The 14,365-nt window shown below is 37.0% G+C and overlaps 1 long non-coding RNA gene across 1 annotated transcript in view; it reads left to right on the top strand.

Annotated features, from left to right (window-relative positions):
- LOC122438359 overlaps positions 1–14,365 on the top strand; it is a 598,045-nt gene that overhangs the window by 349,846 nt on the left and 233,834 nt on the right. The window lies entirely within an intron of this gene.

The following is a 14,365-nucleotide window of genomic DNA, read 5'->3' as shown; positions in this document are numbered from 1 at the left end:
AAAATTCTGAAAGAGATGGGAATACCAGATCACCAGACGTGCGTGTTGAGAAACCTGTATGCAGGTCAGGAAGCAACAGTTAGAACTGGACATGGAACAACAGACTGGTTCCAAATAGGAAAAGAAACACGTCAAGGCTGTATATTGTCACCCTGCTTATTTAACTTATATGCAGAGTACATCATGAGAAATGCTCAGCTGGAAGAAGCACAAGTTGGAATCAAGACTGCCAGGAGAAATATCAGTAGCCTCAGATATGCAGATGACACCACCCTTATGGCAGAAAGTGAAGAGGAACTAAAAAGCCTCTTGATGAAAATGAAAGAGGAGAGTAAAAAAGTTGGCTTAAAGCTTAACATTCAGAAAACTAAGATCATGACATCTGGTCCCATTACCTCATGGGAAATAGATGGGGAAACAGTGGAAACAGTGGCTGACTTTATTTCTTTGGCCTTCCAAATCACTGCAGATGGTGACTGCAGCCATGAAATTAAAAGACGCTTACTCCTTGGAAGGAAAGTTATGACCAACCTAGATAGCATATTAAAAAGCAGAAACATTACTTTGCCAACAAAGGTCCATCTAGTCAAGGCTATGGTTTTTCCCGTGGTCATGTATGGATGTGAGAGTTGGACTATATAGAAAGCTGAGTGCTGAAGAATTGATGCTTTTGAGCTGTGGTGTTGGAGAAGACTCTTGAGAGTCCCTTGGACTGCAAGGAGATCCAACCAGTCCATCCCAAAGGAGATCAGTCCTGGGTGTTCATTGGAAGGACTAATGTTGAAGCTGAAACTCCAATACTTTGGCCACCTCATGTAAAGAGTTGACTCATTGGAAAAGACCTTGATGCTGGAAGAGATTGGGGGCAGGAGGAGAAGGGGATGACAGAGGATGAGATGGCTGGATGGCATCACCGACTCGATGGACATGAGTTTGAGTAAACTCTGGGAGTTTGTGATGGACAGGGAGGCCTGGCGTGCTGCGATTCATGGGGTCACAAAGAGTCAGACATGACTGAGCTACTGAACTGACTGACTGACTGTTTTTGTCATCTCTGTGACAAATTTATCAGGAACAACATATGATTATATGTAGCTTCTATGGATCCTTTTATGGCTTTTGACTCTAATTACACAGTTAAAGGTATAGCTAAATGAATTTAGTACAGGCCAGAAGCTTTTGATATAACCTGCACTTAAAAACAGTCTCCTGATGAGTCAGGTAGTAATTTCCAGTGAAAAAATCATGCCTGTGTACCGGCTTCCCTCCTCTTCAACCAGTTATTTAATAACTCCATACTTTTTTTTTGAGTGAGTTTGGAGTAAACACCTGCTGGCTCTCCAACTAGAGAGAACAAGAAAATAATCTCTTTTGTGTGTTTTGGGAACATTATATTACTGTCACAAATTAGGAGTGGTGTTAGCAGTGCTATCTAATTAATGTCAGATAGAATGACTAATCATCAACTATTGCAAGAAGAGAGTTATCATTTTAGGTAATGAGCATCCAGCTTTCATCTAGTTTATAGTGAGCAGCTTGCAGTGTTCCCTAAATCCGGATGCATCAGAATTACTTAGGAAGCATTTTAGGCATACAGTCTCTGGGGACCCACCCACAGAGATTCTCAGTTAGTGGATGTGTTGGGATGATTTAGAAAATCTTCTAAGTGATGCTAAGACAAAGCCAGGTTTTGTAACTACTGTATTCAGCAAGCCAGCTTGCTCATTATTTAAAGACACATTATGTAATATGAGAGGGCCATCAAGAAGTCACATGATTTCTATATAAATAAACTTTGGAAGGATTTTTGAAAAAATGTTCATATCTACAGTAGGTGTTTAGTAGCACTTGCTTAATGTTTTTTTTTTTTTAATTTTAAATGTATCATGGGTATTCTGTTGATGTTTCCTTTGAACACTAGATTATCCATTTGTATATAAGTTGAAATGAATGCAAAGTTGTTTTCTAAGGGTATTTTGTCTCCCATGGTTACCCATTGAATCATTTACACAAAAGTGAGATTTCTCTTATGTTTCAACTTGTTTCCTTGAATAGTTAATGTATGCTTCTTTTTAGGAACATATGCTTTATGTCTTTGGTTCTGTTAATTTGAATTTCTACCTAAATGTTTGATTATTAATGTATATAAATCAGTATATACTAACTAGTAACATAAAATATACTCTGGATACTTATTAAATGGTATAAACTTGAACTCTCTGCTGTCCAATATTTATAAAACTTCTGTTAAAATATTACTCTTGAAGGAATAAATTAAATATATGCATTCCCACTCAAATAAAATTGAGTCTTGAATCAAGTCAAGCCAGCAGAGGGTTGAGTAGTATTTCGCATTGTTTTAGTCCCTAGCACATGGCTTTTATTAGCATTAGACCACCAGTTTCCACTGAGAGAACACAAATCTATATAAAACCATAATGCTAGTTATTTTAGGATTGTATATTAATATATCCAGTGTTTAAATTAATGGAAAATTTTCAAAAGCAGAGTATCTAAAACCTTCAAGAGATAGGGGGGAATGTATCAGTATCTCTCAGTTTATGGGATCTAACTGTACATGTAGAAATTAATTGTAGACACATTTTTTTCCTGCTACTACATCCATACCAGTGTTGATTTTACAAATAATGATTTATATTTTCATCTAAATTTTCACAAAAGGTTAAAATCTGGCCTTAGTTGCACCAGGTCCTTGGCATGACTCTTAGAGGTACGCATACACCAGTTTAAAATCCAAAATCAATATCCCCTTTTGAGAATCATGAGAGAAAATTTTTATATCATATAGTAATGTAAATCTGGACTTCTGATGAATAATTCTTTGGTTTGTACCTTTTAGATGCTATAAATATTGTAACTGATTCTGTTTCTACCTTTATTATCCTGTGAAAAGTTTCAAGTCAGATTGTCAACATATGCTTGAACATATGTTCAGAGCATTGGGCATCTAATATTTTTTGTTCTAGTCTATTATCTGGATGCATTTTTTTCTACCTTTTTATGTTTCTGTAATATATCTTGACACATTTCATTGTTTAGGAAAACTACCCCCTTTAAAACACCAAATTCTAATATCCCACTTTTGTACTGCAGTCTTCTATACTTCCACTCACTTCCATCACTTCATCTACCATTGCATCCACTCTCTGACCTCATGAAACCCTTCATTTTATTTATTCTATTTTATAGACCTACTCCCATTTTGGTAAAGTGGTATCAAGGTCCATCTGGTCACTAAAGCCTGTGACCTGAGAACAATCTTAAATATCTGTTTCCACAGTCCTCTACCTCCAGATACCATTAAATTATCTCATTTCCACTTCTAAAATCTTGAGAGTCTGCCTTTTCCATCTTCTTTATTTCCACACCCATCACCTTAGTTCAGACCCTCCACACTTCTTGCTTATAATATTACAGTAGACCCCTACTTGAGCCTCTTACATCAAGGCTTATCCTCACCAATTCTTTACCACATGGTTAACAGAGTTATGTTTTCAAAACATTAATTATATTGTATCATTCATCTGATTAGAACTCTTCAGTCTCCCCAATGTCTACAGGGAAAAGCCTATATTTTGGCATGCCATGTGTCGTCCTTCATGATTAACTGATCCCTAACTACTCTGTAGAATATTTTCCTCAATATCCCACAACAGCATCATCTATTCCAGCCTGGTTAAGTATTTCACTCTTCTAAGGGTACTATATAACTTCTTAGCACTGGGCTTTTGTACATAAATGTCTTTTCTCTGGAACATCCTGCCCAGTTCCTCTACCAAGCCATTCTACATCATGAATGTTTAATTCTTTGTTCAAATATTATTTATACTAATAAGGGCATTGAGTACTGACATTTATATACTTAGTTGTTGTTCAGTCGCTAAGTCATGTCCAACTGTCTGCAATCCCATGGAATGCAGCATGCCAGGCTTCCTTGTCCTTCACTGTTTGCTGGAATTTGCTCAAACTCCCCTCCACTAAGTTGGTGATCCTATCCAATCATCTCATCATCTGTCATCCTCTTCTCCTCCTGCCTTCAGTCTTTCCCAGCACCAGAGTCTTTTCCAATGAGTCGGCTCTTCGTATCAGATGGCCAAAGTATTGGAACTTCAGCTTCAGCATCAGTCCTTCCAATGAATATTCAGGCTTGATTTCCTTTAGGATTGACTGGTTTAATCTCTTTGCTCTCCAAGGGGGTCTCAAGAGTCTTACCCAGCACCACAGTTTGAAAGCATCAGTTCTTCAGCACTCAGCCTTCTTTATGGTCCAGCTCTCATACCCATACATGACTACTGGAAAAATCATAGTTATATGGACCTTTTTAGGCAAAGTGATGTCTCTGCTTTTCAATATGCTGTGTAAGTTTGTCATAGCTTTTCTTCCAAGGAGCAAACGTCTTTTAATTGGATGGCCGTAGTCACTGTCTGCAGTGATATTGGGGCCCAAGAAAATAAAGTCTGTCACTGTTTCCATTTTTTCCCCATCTATTTGCCATGAAGTGATGGGACTGTATGTCATGATCTTAGTTTCTTGAGTACTGAATTTTAAGCCAGCTTTTTCACTTGCCTCTTTCACCCTCATCAAGAGACTCTTGAGTTCCTCTTTGCTTTCTGCCATAAGGGCGGTGTCATCTGTGTATCTGAGGTTGTTGATATTTCTCCCAGCAGATATTGGGAGATATTAGCAGATATTGTTGATAATTCTTGATTCCAGCTTGTGATTCATCCAGCCTGGCATTTCATATGATGTACTCTGCATAGAAGTTAAATAAGGAGGGTGACAATATACAGCCTTCACATACTGCTTTCCAGTTTTGAACCAGTCCATTGTTCCATGTCTGGTTCTAACTGTTGCCTCTTGACCTGCCTACAGGTTTCATAGAGGGCAGGTAAGGTGGTCTGTTATTCCAATCTCTTGAATAATTCCCACAGTTTGTTGTGATCCACACAGCCAAAGGCTTTCACATTGTCAATGTAGCAGAAGTAGATGTTTTTCTGGAATTCTCTTGATTTTTCTATGATCCAATGGATGTTGACAATTTGATCTGTGGTTCCTCTGCCTTTTCTAAATCCAACTTGAACATCTGCAATTTCTCACTTCATGTACTGTTGAAACCTACCTTGCAGGATTTTGATCATTACTTTGCTAGCATGTGCAATGAGCACAAGTGTGTGGTAATTCTTTTGCATTGCTCCTCTTTTGGATTGGAATGAAAATAGACCTTTTCCAGTCCTGTGGCCACACTGAGTTTTCCAAATTTGCTGGCGTATAGAGCACAGCACTTTAATGGCATCATCTTTTAGGGTTTTTAATATATCCTCAGTACTTTTAATAAAACTTCTCCTTCCCTCTCTAACCTCCTCTCCTGTCACTCCTCCCCTTTTTCCTTCTTAATTCATATAATTTATTGAAGCATTGTTGACTGACAATATTTCCCATGCACAGCAGGGTAATTCAGTTGTTCATATACATGTATATTATTTTGCATCTGTCACTCCTTTCACATCCATGCTTCACTCACACAGGATCTCCAGTGCCTTGGCCTCTTTCCTTCTTATGTAGGGCCTTCACATATGCTATTTCTCTTGACTGGAATGTTCTTTTGCCTTTATTTTTCACCTAAACCATTCACACTTATTTTTCAGATGTGTGCCTTTGTCACAATAAGCAAAGATCTCCATGTGCCCAAATCAAATGACAACTATTCTAACGTGATGCCAGAGTAGGTACTTAGGCATTTTTGTTAAGTGTATGACTCTGTCAGTTTAAACATCATTCTTTCCACCATAGGAAACCTACAATCCTTTAAACCAGAGTAGACTCACTTATTATTATATGGCCCTACAGCTCTCTATACTTTTCATAATGCTTTACCTATTTATAATTACTATTTATCTTCCACATTACACAGTAAAGACATGGGATTTTATATGTTTTTTTCACTGATATTTCCAATACCTTTCACAGTAGCTGTGATGTGGCAAATACTTCACTAATGTTTGGGTGGTAAGGAATATCTGGCACACTTTAGAAGCTTACCAGTCTTTTGTTGACCAAATGAATTGATTGAATTGAAATGGCTAATTGTGACTGAGAAACTTGTCTTAAATTGTAGAAATGAGTTAAGTATTAGCAAGATAATAGATCTCTTGTTGAATTATAGGTTAGAGGAGATTATGATTTGATCATTACAGTCCAAATAATATTTCTCTGTCTCTAAATATAAACATTCCATATGCATCTGAAAAAGCTATTTAATAATTTGCATATGAGAAGAGCATTGGTTCAGGGTAAATAAGGCAGAATAATACCCCAGTGTACCTGATTAGGCAACAACTCTTCTTATCAGTAGTGAGTGGAAAGAACATAGCCAAATCAACATAAGACAGTTGATTCCCTTTGAAAGGAGAATATTAGATCTAAACCATTCATCCAGAACAGTAAATAAAAACATATTACAATAAAGAGTAATATTGTGGAAATATTACAATATTCCACACTCCAAAGTGTGTTCTACTGCTAAAATGGGTTGGGGCAGGGGAGCAGGGAAAGACCTCCCAGATGAAACAAGTATGAGAAATCTTAGACCAGATAGAATCATATCAATGTCTTTCCTGAGAATTTCTCAAAGCCTTTAATAATCTTTTGTGCCTCAGGGCCCATCAAGGGAAGTGTATTGGATGAATACTATCCCTAGATTTACTTGACCATCATTCTTGTACAGAATATTTGCTGTGTTGTGCTTAGTCGCTCAGTCTTGTCTGACTCTTTGCAACCCCATAAACTGTTGCCTGCTAGGCTCCTCTGTCCATGGTGATTCTCCAGGCAAGAATGCAGTGGGTTGTCATCCCCTCCTTCAGGGGATCTTTCCAACCCAGGGGTCAAACCCAGGTCTCCCACATTGCAGGAGGATTCTTTAACAGCTGAGCTACCAGGGAAGCTCAGAATATCTAGTGGGATTCATCTGGGAAAAATTAGTATTTGTCCTGAAAATGGCCTTCCATTGGAGATTTAGTTCAGTTTCATTAGATGAGAACTATAATACTCAACCTTAGATTATTAAAGAGGGACTTTCTCAACTAGCCAGTTACTTGAATATATTGCCTATAGTTTTTAAAGGACAGCACCTGATGTTTCTCTCTATAAATTAAGAAAATGCAAATCATTCTGTGAAGGAGTAGCAAGGGGGAAAAGGATTGTTTGGAAGGAAGAAGGAAATGAGAATGGTGAAAAGAGTGTACAGATATACCTTAAATGCCAAAAGGGAAAAAAAAAATGCTATGGAAATCTAATCTAGTCCTGGAGAGAGCCTAATTCATTCATTTCAAGTCATTAATGGGGTCAGTATCAGGTAAGTTAATGGCAACTTCATGATCTATTGACCTTATTACACAATTAAGAGATCAGATTTTGGACTGAAAATAGCAGATTCCTTCCCAATGATTCACATTACCCAGAAGCCTGGGGCTTACTAGAATTCTTAATAAAAATTATGAATATCCCTGTAATAAATTTCAAATACCAGTTCTTGATAACTAAGTATTATTTGTCATTAACCTTCTCATTATCAATTATTGCTTACCTTTCGTTTTGCTGTTAATATTTTTTTCTGATGGTTTCTAGGTGATACAAAACCTTCCGTTTGTCGATGATCACCCAAGAAGTTGATTTTGCTTTTGGCAAAAAAAGTCCATATGGTGCTTTTCACTGTTGTTTATTTATTCTGAGAGTGCTTCATTGTGGGTCTTCCTCAGACAGATTCAACTCTCATCAGTTAGCAAATCTCTCTTCTGGAAGAGAACTGCCCTAATCTCAGACTATATTGTAAATTCCCTTTTCTCGTACTCATTTCACTGTTTTTGTTTTGTTTTGTTTTGTTTTCCTTTTGAAGGCATGAAAAAGTAGGAAAAAGGTTAATTCTGGTTCTTTCCTCCTTTGTAACTGTGTTTTTAAAGATAAGACCTTTTCTAGATAAGATGATATGTGCTCATCTTAAACACAGATCTAATTATATAGAGAAAAACAAAGAAGAGACAAGTCATCTAAAATTCTACCACCCTTAAGTGACCAGGGTTACATTTGGGAAACATTTCCTTAGATATGTCTCTATATGTATACACAGAGGGAGAGAGAAAGTGGTTAAACTTAATTTTATGATAATTGAATGATAGACCACGTGCTTTTTAAAAATAAAGTCTTAAATTTAATTCTACTTCAATCTAGCTGAACAAGAAACAAGTGAAACTGGAGGAATTGTTAAGCTTTCTTTTTACCAAAGGATTATAAATTATAAAAAGAATAAACCATTAAGGTTAAGGCAGACTATTTTAAGTTTGGAGACTTTTAAACTCTACACCTATACTTAGTCTGGATGGACCATCTTCTCTGTGGAAGATGAAGGGGTGACTCTTGTTTCCCCTTGCTAGTCCTTTCTCATGAATATTGTTGTCCATGTTAAATATACTCCACCATTATCCTAAATGACAGTTGAGTATAATACTGTTGTGTTATACTTTGTTTCTCTCAGAATATCTAGACCTTGCTCCATTGTATTCTGGGATTGAATATTTGGGGAAAATTCTTAGGCCAGCCTGCTTCTCCTTACTGTAGAAAACTTGTTTGATTCTTCTCAAATACCATGAAGAACTCATTTTTTATCTTTGAAGTTCAGTTATTTAATCAGCCTATGTATTGCTGTTCATTGTCTTTTGTCAGGTTTCCCTAAATCTAAAGATATAGCTAATGGAAACAGTCTGTATCATATCTCTAAGTATTTTGATAGATTTGTTGAGCTTTCTACTTCAAATCACAATTACTTTCATGTTGTGTTGATGTTGTCCTTCAAATCTATCATTGTTTATTTTATTGCTTTAAAAAAAATTTCCCCTCCTACATTTACTGTGGTTATCTCAGATCATTAACCCAAATGCCAGGTAAGTCTATTTTGCATCTATGTTCTAATTTACTAGTTTAGTTATTATATTTTTTGATTGTTCATTCATTTATTAGTTTGGTGATTGTATTTTTGATTGTTGATTTGATTGCAGAGATTTTAATTTCCTTTCTTTGGTCTGCAGCTTCCTCTTCTTGTCCTTTCTATTGCTTCATCTTCTTGACTGTGAGCTCTTAGATTCTATTTAATATTTTCTATGGCATAAGGCGTTCATGAGGAATCTTTCTTCCAGATTGGGTTCTTGGTTTATCCATTTATAAGGTTGCTTTCTTTCATCTATTCCTTCCTTCCTTCCATCTTTCTTTCTGACAATTTTTTTTTTAGTATATTAGTACTATTGCAGTCTAATTTCTCTTGTATGGGTGAGTTCTAACCCAGTGTGACTAATGTCCTTATAAGGAGAGGTTAGGACACAGACAACACAGATTGGGAACACAATAATAAGGCAGCTGTCTACAAAACAAAGACAGGGGCCTCAGAAGTCACCAAACCTGCTAACACACTGAGCTGAGAAAACTAGCCTCCAGAACTATGAGAAGATAAATTTCTACCATGGCACCCAGTCTGTGATATTTTGTTATAACAGCCTGAGCAATACAGGTACATGCTTAGCAATCGGACTTACCATTGGTGACGTTAACCTCAAGTCCTGGTAGTTTTTCCTGGCTTCTCTATTGTAGGTTACTTTAGTCTCCTCTGGTTTTAGAAGAGAGTTACTAAGGGCCGCCCATAGAGGAGGAAGCAGAGAGTGAATATGAGGGAGTGTTTGTCTCCACCTTCTGGAGAAAAACTCTGATCTCAAATTCTGTAAGAAGACTTGTCTCTTCACCATTTGTTTATTTATTCAATTGTTCATATCAATATGAACTTGTATATTTTTATTTTATACTCTGTTTTAAATCAGGACTAATTTATTTTGTTGATAAAACTGTTCTGGCTTTGGATACTGGGAGTTTCTTCAGTTGGCTCTTACACCCTTTTTGACACGTGTCAAAACGTGTGCTACAACATCACTGTGTTTTAATCTTTTTAGTACTTCTTATTTTCTGTCATCACAGGGTGATCCAGAATCATTGTCTTGTATTTTTCCTACCACATCCCTAGAGTTATTCATTTTTCTGAGTAGTCCTGCTCATTTTATTGGAGAAACTAAGATTGGATGCTGGGTAGAACAAGTCATTTTAAATGCAGTCTTATAGAGCTTTTCTACAAGTGTTTGCCATGTGCAAATTTCAGTTTCTTTGTTCCATTACCCTCAATCATTCAGGGAATCCTACTTTTCTTGATGTAAAAGAAAAACCTCCTTGGTATTTCTGTTTCTTTCTTATTTGCTAGAAGCGTGTTTCCCCACTATGTGTTCAGTGGAACCCAAGTTTTATAAGAGGATCTGAAGGGAAAAAAATGGTTAACTTCATGATCGTGATTTCAAAAGCATTGAGTATCATATGGCCTCTGAAAATTCGCATTTTACATTGATAAATTATAAAGAACTTTCTTAAAATATTTGTACAATAAAAAATCTAGTTAACCTAGTTTAACCCGACTTTTCCCAAACTTATTTGACAATAGATAGTATTCTTGCCTGGAAAATCCCATGGACGGAGGAGCCTGGTAGGCTACAGTCCATAAGGTCGCAAAGAGTCAGACACAACTGAGCGACTTCACTTTCACTTTTTCACTTTCCCCAACTTTTTGGGAGAATGTTTACTGACAATTTAAAGAACTTAAGTTTCTTGGATTTCACTTGGTTCAGGCCAAACGTAATGCTATGTCTTGGAAGCTACTTGCAGCTATACTGTACAGCGGTTGAGAGAAGTGTTTTCTTTTAAATACACCAAGGCTATAATGAAAAAAATTCTTTGGAGGTTTCCTCTGGTTGAATGGCCTATTCTTCAGAGTGCAGATCTCCTTCCTCCATTTCCTTGAGCACCAGTCCTTCCAGCTCAGGCTCAGTGTGTGTCCCTTATCCAACAGTAGTATATCTGTGACTGAGAATAATTTTCTCATCTGTCTCACTGAGCAGACACACAGTTAATTCAGACCATTTCTCCACAGCTCTGACAGTAGTTTTTCAGGTGCTGTTTCCTTATCTGTTTTGAAGAGATGTGTTCTGAAATGGCTAGTGTATGCTAGCCATTAAATAAATGATGGATCATTTTTATGAAATCACTGAAATTAGGGAAAATAAAGTCAGTAAAAGTCTTGATCAATAAAAATGCAACCAATTAGAACAACCAATTACCTAGATTTTTTTCCCCCCCAATATTTGGAAGAGTTAAAGGCAGAAGATAATAAAATAAACTGATATGAGGAAAATCAGCTTCAAATCCTTTTTCAGTTTGTACACACACTAAATTAAAAAAATTTTAACCTCTAAAACGGTGGCATAAAATTAAAATAGAATCATTTTTATTAATTATAAAAAAAATCTCATTACTATTTTCAGTAATTAATAAACATCAAGTGGTTTGGGGAAAACTTGGCAGATAAAAAGAGTGAAACTAGAACATTTTCTCATACTATATATGAAAATATATTCAAAATGGATTAAAGGCCTAAATGTAAGGCCTGAAACCATAAAATTTCTAGAAGAAAACATAGATGGTATGCTTTTTGATATTGTTCTTAGCAATATTTTGTGGGGATCTTTCCCTCAGGCAAGGGAAACAAAAACAAAAATAACTGAATGATACTTAAACTTAACAGCTTTTGCATAGTGAAAGAAACCTCCCCCCAAAATATAAGGCAACTTACTGAATAGGAGGAGATATTTGCAAATGATGTGTTTGATAAGGGTTGATATCTAAAATATATAAAGAACTAATACAACTCAATATATTGAAAAAAGAATCTATTTAAGAAAGGGAAGAGGACCTGAAGAGGCATTTTCTTTTCCCAAAGAAGATGTACAGATGGCCAATAGGCACATGGAAACATGCTCCTTACTAATCAGGGAAATACAAATCAAAACTACAATGAGAGATCACCTCACACCTGTCACAATGGCTGTCATCAAAGAGACAAGGATGTGGATACAAGGGAGTGCTTGTGCACTGTTGGTGGAAATGTGGATTGCTATAATCAGTATAAAAAAAAGGTATGAATGTTCCTCAAAAAATTAAAAACAGAACTGCCATTTTCATTGTTCGTTGTTTAGTCCCTAGGTAGTGTCTGATTCTTTGCGACCCCATGGACTGCATCAAGCCAGGCTTCCCTGTCCTTCACCATCTTCAATAGCTTGCTCAAACTCATGTCTGTTGAGTTGGTGTTGCCATCCAGCCAGTCGCCTTCTCCTCCCACCTTCAATCTTTCCCAGCATCAGGGTCTTTTCTAATGAGTTGGCTCTCTGTATGAGGTGGCCAGAGTATTGAAATTTCAGCTTCAGCATAGCCCTTCCAATGAATATTCAGGACTGATTTCCTTTAGGATGGACTGGTTGGATCTCCTTGCAGTCCAAGAGGCTCTCAAGAGTCTTCTCCAACACCACAGTTTAAAAGCATCAATTCTTTGGCTTTCTTTATGGTCCAACTCTCACATTCATATGTGACTACTGGAAAAACCACAGCTTTGAGTATATGGACCTTTGTTGGCAAAGTAAGGTCTCTGCTTTTTAATAAGCGTCTAGGTTTATCATGTCTTTTCTTCCAAGGAGCAAGTATCTTTTCATTTCATGCATTCAGTCACCATCTTCAGTGATTTTGGAGCCCAAGAAAATAAAGTCTGTCACTCTTTCCATTGTTTCCCATCTATTTGCCATGAAGTGATGGAACCAGATGCCATGATCTTAGTTTTTTTAATGTTGAGTTTTAAGCCAGCTTTTTCATTCTCCTCTTTCACCTTCATCAAGAGGTTCTTTAGTTCCTCTTTGGTTTCTGCCATAAGGATGGTGTCATCTGCATATCTGAGGTTATTGATATTTCTTCCTGCAATATTAATTTCAGCTTGTGCTTCATCCAGCCTGGCATTTTGCATGGTGTACTCTGCATATAAGTTAAATAATCAGGGTGATGATATTTAGCCTTGATGTACTCCTTGATGTACTCAGTCTGTTGTTCCATGTCTGATTCTAACTGCTGCTTCTTGACCTACATACAGTTTTCTCAGAAGGCTGGTCAGGTGGTCTGGTATTCCCATTTCTTTAAGAATTTTTCAGTTTGTTGTGATCCACACAAAGGCTTTGACATAGTCAATGTAGCAGAAGTGGATGTTTTTCTGGAATTATCTTGCTTTTTTGATGATCCAGTGGATGTTGGCAATTTGATCTCTCTGCCTTTTCTAAATCCAGCTTGAACATCTGGAAGTTTTCAGCTCATGTACTGTTGAAGCCTAGCTTGGAGAATTTTGAGCATTGCTTTGCTAGTGTATGAAATGAGTGCAACTGTGCAGTAGTTTGAACATTCTTTGGCATTGCCTTTCTTTGGGATAGGAATGAAAACTGACCTTTTCCAGTCCTGTGGCCACTGCTTAGTTTTCCAAATTTGCTGGCATATTGAGTGCAGCATTTTCACAGCATCATCTTTTAGGATTTGAAATAGCTCAGCTAGAATTCCATCACCTACACTAGCTTTGTTTGTAGTGATGTCTCCCAAGGCCCACTTGACTTTACACTCCAGGATGTTTGGCTCTAGGTGAGTGATCACACCATTGTGGTTATCTGGGTCATGAAGATTTCTTTTGTATAGTTCTCCTATGTATTCTTGCCACCTCTTCTTAATATCTTCTGCTTCTGTTAGGTTGATACCATTTCTGTCCTTTATTGTGCCCATCTTTGCATAAAATGTTCCCTTGGTATCTCTGATTTTCTTGAAGAGATCTCTAGTCTTTTCCATTATGTTGTTTTTCCTCTATTTCTTTGCATTGATCACTTAGGAAGGCTTTCTTATCTCTCCTTGCTGTTCTTTGGAACTCTCCGTTCAGATAGGTATTTCTTTCCTTTTCTCCTTTGCCTTTCACTTCTCTTCTTTTCCCGGCTACTTGTAAGGCCCCCTCAGACAACCATTTTGCCTTTTTGCATTTCTTTTTCTTGGGGATTTTTTGGGTCACCACCTCCTGTACAGTGTTATGACCCTCCATCCTTAGTTCTTCAGGCACTCTGTCTCTCAGACCTAATCCCTTGAATCTATTGGTCACTTCCACTGTATAATTGTAAGAGATTTGTTTTAGGTCATATTCCCTACTTTCTTCAATTGAAGTCTGAATTTTGCAATAAGGAGTTCATGATCTGAGCCACAGTCAGCTCCTGGTCTTTTTTTTTTTTCCCCTGACTTTATAGAGCTTCTCCATCTTCAGCTGCAAAGAGTATGATCAATCTGATTTTGGTGTTGACTATCTTTGATGTCCATGTGTCTGGTCATCTCTTGTGTTGTTGAAAGAAGCCATCTTGGGTGGGAC

This window comes from Cervus canadensis, chromosome 3 (assembly GCF_019320065.1).
Source record: "Cervus canadensis isolate Bull #8, Minnesota chromosome 3, ASM1932006v1, whole genome shotgun sequence".
NCBI lineage: Eukaryota > Metazoa > Chordata > Mammalia > Artiodactyla > Cervidae > Cervus > Cervus canadensis.
The sequence above is the reverse complement of the archived record's forward strand: the minus strand, read 5'-3'. Positions and strand labels throughout refer to the sequence as shown.